Raw genomic sequence first — 10,938 nt, forward strand, 5'->3', positions numbered from 1 at the left:
GCAAAAGTAAAGTTAACACTTCCAGGATACAGACACACACAAAGAGTGGTGTAAAGTTCACATTTGTTCTAAATAATAGTCTATACAAATTGAAATGGGATGGAGAAGGAATGAACTTACTAAACTGAAAAACAATTAAGAAATATTAGTTACGGGGCTTATCCTATAAAAATATTCTCTCTTCCTTCTTATATAACTTAAACTATTTTCCCTGTTGTCATTAATCTGTTATCTCCTACTAAATGTTTAATGTCAATTCCTGTAACGTGGTAGCTATATTGTACAAAGACACCAGAAACATTGAGGTACAGAATACTGAACCACCAGTCCTTGATGAAATAGAAAGTTTTATTGTCTAAGCCAACATCACATTGATTCGAATGAATTCGTATATAATATTGTTTTATACATCTTGCTGTGACAAACATCTGAAGACAGAAAAAGCCATGTTTACAGGTAAGTAAGAATGAAGAATGAAAAAGAAGACATAGAAAGAATGAAAAAGGTAGTGAAGCAGAACTTAACATGGGAAAAGTCAGAGTCAAAACACCGAAGGAGAGAGTGGACATTAAACAGAGGGATGCCTGACGGAATTGATGGCGGAGTTGAATTCCAGAGAGGAAGGGGAAAAATCTCCACGGCCCGAGGATGAGGGCTTAGGAGAACATGTATCATTTCTGGTCTGAGGTTCTTCTGAAAAAGAAAACAAAAGATCAGTGTAAATACCAAGTGAAAAACACATGCAAAAAAATATTCAGACTTGCAGAAACTTAAGTAAAATTAAAACTCATATGATGCCAATATGTGTGCACGCGCACACACACACACACACATACCTCTAACCCAAAAGCAATAGAAAAACTCGCGTTTGCTCTAAATAATTATGTTCAAAAGAAATGTGTGGAGAGAGTGGTAAAATAAAAATTGATTTTACTGGGACTAGCAGTTGGCCTAATGGCTATGTCGTTGGACTCCTATGTAGTGAACGCAGATCGATTCCCGGACCCAATGGCTTAAACTCACACCAGCCACATGTGCGTGCGTGCCCAAGATCCCAAGAGGAGAATGGAGGAGAAGGGATTGCAGCATGGCCATCTCCCCTGGTGGGGGGCGTGATTTCTTGCTATCTGTCTCTGTCTTTCTGGAAAGAACACACAAAAAAAAAAAAAAAGAAAGAAAAAAAAATTGAGTTTACTTAACCAACAAACAATTCTAAGCACATTATTTGTGGTGGCTACCTTATCATTATGCTCTTGGTTTTATTCTGTATGATTCAACACTTTACTATTTTACTCATTAACATATTCTTTGACTCTCACTACATATGTAATGCCAATTTTCATTTCGTAGTATCAGTAACGTATTAAGCAATCACAAACACCAAATTAGCTGTTGTAGAACTGGGGCTCCTGGAGGAAATGGAGGGTTATGTCCTTGCAAGCTGATGGTGACATTTAGAGCAATGAATCATATAACCTTGTTTTACACGTGCTTCTGTGACAACATCAGGACATCAAAAGAGGCCAATATTCATAGGTAAGGAAGGACACAAGTGGAGAAAGGATGAAATGCAAGGCATGGAAAAAGTAGTGAAACAGAAGTGAAGAGTACTTAATATGGGAGAAGCCTTATAGTCAGAACATGGGGAGAGAGAGAGACATTAAGGGGATGGGAGATTGCAGAGATGGCATGCAAGGGCAGTGTGGGGTTGGCTGAGGAATATCCATTTCGAGAGTGATGAAAGAGGGACCAACACTTAGCGTAATGGCTATGTTGTTGGACTCCCATGTAGTAGACCGTGGTTGGAGTCCCAGACCCAGTGGCTTAAACTCATGCTGGGCACGTGTGCGTATGTGCTCAAGATTCCGAAAGGAGATGGAGGAGAAGGGATTGCTGTGTCACCATCCCCCCTGGGGGGTGATTTCTTGCTTTCTGTCTCTCTGTCTTTCTCTGTCGTTCTGGCGAGCACACACGCCTTATAGCAAAAACCGCTCCAAAAGAAAAAAAAAACAAAACTCAGTGATGAAAGAAATCTTTAAAGTCTATTCGATCTGAAAATTTCATTTTAATTTGATGAATATGATCTGCTTTGTATCAATAGGAATGTAGGAGTTCAAACAACTCTTGTAATGGGATAATGAGAAAAGGTATAATCCTATGTTAGAACATAATCTTAGACTATAGGAGATATAATACAATTTACTTCACTGAAATTCATGTATAAAGTTTCTGAAGGAAGACCAATTGATTGAATTAACAGTGGAATGTATTAAACTAAAAATAAAATAACAGCAATAATTATGGCCAGAAAGAGAAGACATCCAGGCAAATTATGCAAAAATACAAGTGCCCTGTGGATCCCATGAGAATTGGTCACGAATCCCAAGATTATAGGTGGCATCAGTATGTACAGTATTAAAGGCCAAAGAAAGAAGAAACTTACTAACTCAAAAGCTTTGAAGTCCAATCTATTTCTCTAACAATGAGGACTTTATGAGGACATTACCTTGTGAAAAAAAAAATGGGTACCCAATACACAAACATGTTAAAGAATAGAAGTTCGAGGAAGTTTCTTACTGAATGGAAACAACCACAGTCTCCTTAGCTAAATCCCCTTCAATTTTACAATGAAAATAAAGTAATCACCTGAAAGATAAATGACTAAAAGTATAAAAATAAATTTAAAAATTAAAGGATAAGATGAAGAAAATCTGAGGAGAGAGAGAGAAAAAGAACGAAATATGGGAGAAGTCCAGGAAGCCAAAAAGGATATGGACGAAGTCATTTTGAATCCAAAAAATGAACAGAAAATTCAAGAGTTAATACCAGGTAATAAGTCCAGAAAGGATAGGAGAAAACATATATCTGAGAAATACATCCGTTCAAAAAATATGAAAATGTTTACCAATTTCTTTCTGAAGTTTTTCTGAAAAATAAAATGAAAAAAATTATGTAAATATAGAGGAAAACCAGCACATAAAATAAAAATTAGTTGACAGGGTCAAGTGCACAGTAAATCAATAGTAATTAGAATAAACTGGAATTAGACCAAAAATGTCAAAAACATATTTTTAGCTGAGAGTGAAAAAAGGATTGAATTTCCCCAGTTTGCTACATAAGTAAACATGGTGAAGGAAAAAAAAAAACAACTAGCAAGTATTTCATTCCAAACATATTTCTTTTATTAATGATCTTTAAAGGAATAAGTATTTCTTTCAAAGTTTGCCAGATCAAACCAAGAATCTTTAAGAAAAATAATTTGTATAATTAGTGGTCAACATACAAGACTTAAGAAAGTCTTTTTAGAAGATGTCACATCATTGAGAAAAAGAATGACTATAATACCATAGTACAATCTTTTTTGCAATTCAAATGACTTTTAAAGGTTGCAATTAAATTGAGTTCTCAATTGATGAAATATTCAAAATTAGCTTTTATAAACATGTACTCACTACATATTTTAGAAGCTCAAAAATATGAGTAACACAACTCTAACCAAATTCCTCCCAATCCTAGTACATTACAATGAGTATACAATTTCTCAACAGAGTACACAATTTCTCAATAGATAAAACTTTTATAAACAAATAGAATAAAGTCAGTGTTAATTACTGATTCATATATTTAGGGAAAATGATAAAAAAATGAATAAATGTAGGTTAAAAAAGTTGGGATTATGTAAGCAATATGTAGAAATCTAAGCATGTATATTCTTATTTTCTCTCTCTCTCTTTTTTTTTTTGTCTAAGCTTCTATATTCTTATTTTCTCTCTCTTTTTTTTTTTTTATGTGATTCCAGGTTTCAAATGCCTTAAAAATCTAACATGTATATTTCAAAAGATTAACTCATTTCCAGAATTTACACTAAGTAAAAAGATAGTGTCTTGGGACCAGCAGTTAGTGTAATGGCTATGTCACTGAACGCCCATGTAGTTGACTGTGGTTCAAGTCCCAGACCCGGTGGCTTAAAACTCACTGGACCAGGGAGAAACGTTCACATATTGAAATGATCACCTTGTAAGCTAAATAATGTAATTGAATGTATTAAAACATGTAAATAAAAAAAGAAATAAAGGGGAAAGAAAGGAAAAGGAATAGTAAAAAAACAAAAGACAAAAATAATAGTAAAAAAAACCCAAAAACCTCACATCGGGCGCGTGTGCAGGGTGCCCAAGATCCTGAGAGGAGAATGGAGGACAAGGGATTGCAGCATGGCCATCCCCCCTGGGGAGTGATTTTCTCACTTTCTGTCTCTCTCTGTCTCTCCGGCGAGTGCACATACTCTATAGCAAAAAAAAAAAAACTCTCCAAAATAATAATAATAATAATAAAAGGTAGTGTCTTGGGAGTTTTTGAATTTTATAGACTCCAAGCTTTTGTGTAATATATACACCTTTACTTCTCCATTCTTTGAAGACATCCCTTCCTGGTTCTTTCTCCAATCCTTCTGTGCCCTGTCAAGTTAACCAAGTATTAATACTGCTCATCTCTGTCTCCCAAGATACAACCCTCCTAATCTTAGATGGCTTCTACCTCAATTTTATTAAGTAAAAAATTAGGACATTGTGGGACCAGCAGTTAGCGTAATGGCTATGTTGCTGGACTCCCACGTAGTCGACCGCGGTTCACATGCCAGACCCGGTAGCTTAAAACTCACAACGGGCGCGTATGCGTGCATGCCCAAGATCCCGAGAGGAGAATGGAGGAGAAGGGATTGCGGCGTGGCCATCCCCCTGGAGGGTGATTTCTTGCTTTCTGTCTCTCTGTCTCTCTCTGGCGAGCACACGTGCCCTATGGCAAAAACCTCTCCAAAAAAAAAAATTAGGACATTGTTACCTCACATACATCCTGTGAGAAAAATCTCATTACTTCTAAACTAGATAATATAAAATTACTGGAAATAAAATATTTCAAGTAAAGGAAATTGGGTTATAAAAATAGGATCTGGGCCTACTTTGGATAAAACTAATACAACAACTACTTTGAAAATACTGTAACTTGGGCCAGTAGCTGGCATAGTGGTTAAACATGCCTGACTGCATGGTTTCAGTCCTGGATTGAACAGTTTGAACACCACACCACACACAGGTGTACATGCCCATAATCCCAGAGCAACAGAGGATTAGGGATATTAGCTTGGCCACCATCCTCCATGAGGTGATTTCTCATTTTCTTTCTTTCTGTTTCTACCCAATGAATGCAAATGTCATATGGGAAAATAAACAAATAAACAAAAATAACAGTACATTATCAATACTGTTTACTTGACAAAGAAGATTTGACCTCAAAGATTGAAATGACAAGAGATGAAGCAAGGACTAATTCCACAGTAAAATATCTAAAGGAGGCTTGCCTTTTTCCTGATCACATGGAGCTGAAATATAAAAGGAAAAAGATCAATTTGTTCAGAAGGGTATCACATCTGGAAACAAGAGGACAAACATCTCAAACGTTGTTAGGAAGTTCTTAGTGTTTCATAAAGACCCAGGTTTTTTGAGATTTGGAACCATGGTTTTCAAAGACCATCTCAACAATAAGTAGCAACATTGTTTTATATCCCCTCTCCCAGTAGAGCAAAAAGAAAGTAAGAAAAAAAAAGGAAACCATTAGATCAAAGTAGAGAACTTCCTGTGGGGTAAACAAACAATATGAACCATTGGTCTTGCCTCATGCCTTGTATTCTTTTTTTTTCTTTGGAGAGGTTTTTGCTATAGGGCGCGTGCACTTAGCAGAGGAAGACAGTCAACTACATGGGATTATCTTTTATGCATGAGAGAGACGGTCAACTACATGGGATTATCTTTTATGCATGAGGTACTTCATATAAATTATCTGTCATTTAAGCTGGTCCAATTATGCCAACTGCTGGTCCCATCACACCCTATATTAATAGTATTTTCAGAATCAGATGGAAGCACACAGACATTGCTGATGAAGGTGCTTAAGAAGAGATGAGAGGGACCAGCAGTTAGTGTAATGGCTATATCACTGGACTCCCATGTAGTCAACCACGATTGGAGTCCCGGACCCAGTGACTTAAATTCATGCCGGGCCTGTGTGTGTGCGTGCCCAAGATCCTGAGAGGAGAATGGAGGAGAAGAGATTGTGGCGTGGCCATCCCCCCCCAGGGGGTGATTTCTCGCTTTCTGTGTCTCTGTCTTCCTGGCAAACGCATTGGCCTATAGCAAAAACCTCCCCCAAAAAAAAGAGATGAGAAAGAAAATAGTAAAGGCACCCCTGAGCTCAACAATGGTTCTAAAGAAGGAGTCATGCAAACACTTTGACAAACATGAACAAGATTTACTCCTAACCCAGCCACTGTGGTGGACCAGTGACGTATGTGCCCTTCAAGACTGGAAGCACACGTGGGACCATGGGTTCAAATGCAGAGTTTGGCACAAAAACAAGATGGGTGTGCACGGGGGGATTCCAGGATCCTAAGGAGCAGAAGGACTAAAGACAGGGGATCATGGCATTGAGGATCTCTCTCTCTTTCTCATGTACATGCACAGATGTGCATATGCACACTATCATTAAAAAAATGAGGCAAAGATAGCCTTTATATATCATACACACACACAAAAATAATGAGAAATGATACATTTCAAATACCATGTCCTCTAAAAAAAATCATTCAAAAATGTGATTTATGAAGGGAGCTATTGGACTGACCCTGTGGCATAGCAGTTAAGCACCACACATACGAAGTCCAATATCCACTGCATTAACCTACAATGAGTACACAACTTCTTTTTTTTTTTTTCCGCTATAAGGCGCGTGCGTTTCTTTTTATACTTTTTTCCCGCTATAGGGTGTGTGCGCTCGCCAGACATAGAGAAACATAGAGACAGAAAGCGAGAAATCACCCCCCAGGGGAGATGGTCACGCCGCAATCCCTTCTCCTCCATTCTCCTCTCGGGATCTTGGGCATGCACGCACATGTGCCCGGCGTGAGTTTTAAGCCACCGGGTCTGGGACACAAACCACGGTCGACTACGTGGGAGTCCAGCGACACAGCCACTATGCTAACTGCTGGTTCCCAGTACACAATTTCTCAACGCATAAAACATTTATAAACAAATAAAATAAAATCAATGTTGATTATTGACTCATATGTTTAGGAAAAATTATTATAAATCAATAAATATAAGAATACAAAGAATGATTACATTAGCAAAATGTTAGAAGACTACGTATCTAAGCTCTTATTTTCTCTCTTCACTTTGATGGTTTCTAGGTTGCAAGTGTCTTAAAAACTCACATGCAAATTTCAAAAGGTGAATTCATTTTCAGAATTCACATTTAGTAAATAGGTAGTATCTTGGGGGTTCTTGCATTTTATATGCGTCAAGCTTTTATGTAATATATACACCTTTACATCTACATTCTTTGAAGACACATCTTTTGTAGTGATCTATCCTTTCCTGGTTCTTTCTCCAACTCTTCTGTGTCCTCTCATGTTAAACATGTTAACTCTTCTCTGTTTCCCAAGATACAGCTCTCCTGATCTTAGATGCCTTCCACCTCAATTTTAGTAAGGAAAAAATGAGGATGTTGTTATCACACATCCCTTCTGTGAGGAAAAATTCATTATTTCTTTTTTTCTTTTTTTGGAGAGGTGTTTTGCTATAGGCCACGTGCGCTTTGCCAGAAAGACAGAGAGACAGAGAGATAGAAAGCAAGAAATTACTCCCCAGGGGTATGGCCACACTGCAATCCCTTCTCCTCCGTTCTCCTCTCGGCATCTTGACCATGCTCGCACACGAGCCCGGCATGAGTTTAAGCCACTGGGTCCGGGACTCGAACCGCAGTCAACTCCATGGGAGTTCAGCGACATAGCCAATACACTTGTTAAGGTCCAGAATCGATTGTGCCCTCAGTGCCACAGAGAGGACAACAATGTAAGCACAAGAGAGGCTTTATTGTTCAGCTAGCTGGGGTCCAAGCTAATACCTGATGCAGCAGGCTTAAGCAAGGACCCCAAGTCTGAGGTGAGAGGTGTTTTTATAAGCAGGGAAAAGAATGAGGAAGTACAATCCGTAAGTTTCCATGACCTGATTTATTGGCAAGGGAGGGCTCTAGGGGGGAGAGCAGAAGCAGACCCTGCAACTCTTGTGCAAGGGTCGCTGCCAGCCCTTCAGTCCACATCCTGTTTGTTTGCTCAGAAGCTTGCAAAACTCTGCAGTTACAGGGACCTGGGGCAGGGTGTTTACAGGATGTAGCAAGTCCAGCAGTTGTAGGAGCTCCGGCCCCAGGGCCGGGACTGGTAATGTCAGGATGGTGGCCATTTACATTCCCAGCCCACATTCTCTCACCAGAACAATGCAAGCAAGGAAAGAATGGGAAGATATATTCAAAGTGTTAACCAAGTCAACCAAGATTATTATACCCAGAAAGATTTTTCTTCAAATGAGAAAAAAAAAAAGATAAAAAACATTCTCAGATAAACAAATTCTGAAATATTTTACCAACACCAGACCAGCTCTTCAAGAAGTACTGAAGGGAGTACCATGTCAGGAAAACTAAAGAGAAACAGACAGAAAAAAAGAGAACAAAGAACAACCAAGAAAATGACTAACATAATAGTAGGGACAGGTTTGGAAATATCGGTAATAGTATTGAATGTTAATTAATTAAATTCCCAAACAAGAAGCACAGATTGGTTGAATGGGGGGGAGGGGAGAAAAAACAGAACCCTCTATCTGTTGCTTACAAGAAACATACCTCATGGATAAAGACTAAAAGTGAAGGGCTGGAAAATGTACTCCATGCAAATGAAAACCAAAAAAGGGTTGTAGTCATGATACTGATTTCAGACAAAATAGGTTTTAAGATAAAAACTGTAAAAAGAGACAAAGAAGGGCCTTCTATAGTAGAAGGGCTAATGCATCAATAAGATGTAATACTTAGACATTTCTATGCACCCAACTCAGGAGCATCCAAATACATGAAGTAAAGACTCCTAGATCTAAAAGGAGAGCTAGACTGCAACACACTTAACTGTTGGAGATCTCAACAGCTCACTGTCTCATCTGGACCCATCATCTAGACAAAAAATAAGCATTGAGATACAGGATCTAAATGATACCATAAATAAAATGGACTTGACAGATATTTATAGAATCTTCTAAACAAAAAATCACTAAATATACACTTCTCATTCGTGCATGGAAACCTTTCAAAGATTTACCACGTAATAGGGCACAAAAAGCATTTACAAATTAAAAGACATAGAAAGTATATCCAGCATCTTCCCCAACCATGATAAAATTAAACTTGATGTTAAATTCAAAATAAATCCTCAAAAATACACAAACATATGAAAATTAAACAACCTACTTCTGAATGACTTCACAACTACTGAAGAAATTAAGACTAAAACAAAAAATTCATTGAAGCCAATGATAGTGAGTAAACTGGTTTCCATAATATATGGGATATAGCAAAAGCAGTCAAAGAGGAAAGTTCATAGCAATTAGTGCACTTAAGAAAAATATGGAAAGATGGCAAATGACGACCTAACCACATATCTCAGGGAACTGGAAAAACACAAAAAAATTTTCAAAAAAATGCCATGAAAAAAAATTAATTAAAACATTTGAGCAGAAATAAATTAAATAAAAAATAAACTACTCAAAAACTAAATGAAACCAAAAACTGGTTCTTTGACAAGATAAACAAAATAGACACACTGTTGCCTAGACCAATTAAGAAAAAGAAAGGGACCAGATAAATCAACTTTACACTGAAATATGCAAAATTACAGCAGACATAATAGAAATACAAAACATCATTAGAGACTAGCATGAGCAACTATACATCAAGAAACAAAAAAAATCTAGATGAAATGGACAAATTCCTAGGCATATATATTCTACCAAGATTGAATCAGGAAGACATTAAAAAGCCTGAATAGACCAATAACAAGCAATGAGATTGTATCAGTAGTAAATAACCTCCCCAAGAAAAAGAAGCCCAGGTCCTGATGGTTTCACTTCTGAATTCTACAAAACATTTAAAGAATAATTAATACCCATTCTACTCAAAATATTTCTAAAGATCAAAAAGGAAGGAACCATCCCAAATTCATTTTATGAAGACTTCATTACCCTATCTCAAAAACAGACGAGGACATAACAAAAAAGGAAAACTACAGACCAATATCTCTGATGAATACAGAGGCAGAAATTCTCAACAAGACACCAGTAAATTAATCCAACAACATATAAAAAAATTATACATCACAACCAGGTAAGCTTTACCCCAGAGATGCATGGGTGGTTCAACATGCACAAAACTATAAACATAATACACCACATCAACAGAAAGAAAGATAAAAATTATATGATCAGTTCAAACGATGCAGAAAAGCATTTGACAAAATACAACATACCTTCATGATTAAGGCTCAGCAAAATCAGTAAAAAAGGATCAATTATCAGCATAATAAAAGCTATCTATGAAAAACCCATAGCTAACATCATAATAAATGTTTCTAAAAACAGAAAGAAGACAAGGCCACCCACTTGGTCCACTCCTTTCAATACAGTATTGGAAGTGATAAATGAATACAGTAAAGTGGGGATCAGCAGTTAGCGTAATGGTTATATCGCTGGACTCCCGTGTAGTCGACCGTGGTTCGAGTGCCAGACCAGGTGGCTTAAACTCATGCCGGGAGCATGTGTGTGCATGCCCAAGATCCTGAGAGGAGAATGGAGGAGAAGGGATTGCAGCGTGGCCATTCCCCCTGAGGGGTGATTTCTCGCTTTCTGTCTCTCTGTCTCTGTCTGTCTTTCTGGTGAGTGCATGCACCCTATAGCACAAACCTCCCCCCACCAAAAAAAAATAATAATACAGTAAAGTGGCAGGATACAAAATCAACATACAAAACTCAGTATCATTTCTATATACAAACAAGTAGACTGAGGTAGAACTGAA

This window comes from Tupaia chinensis, unplaced genomic scaffold (genome assembly GCF_000334495.1).
Source record: "Tupaia chinensis unplaced genomic scaffold, TupChi_1.0 Scaffold148367_1, whole genome shotgun sequence".
NCBI lineage: Eukaryota > Metazoa > Chordata > Mammalia > Scandentia > Tupaiidae > Tupaia > Tupaia belangeri.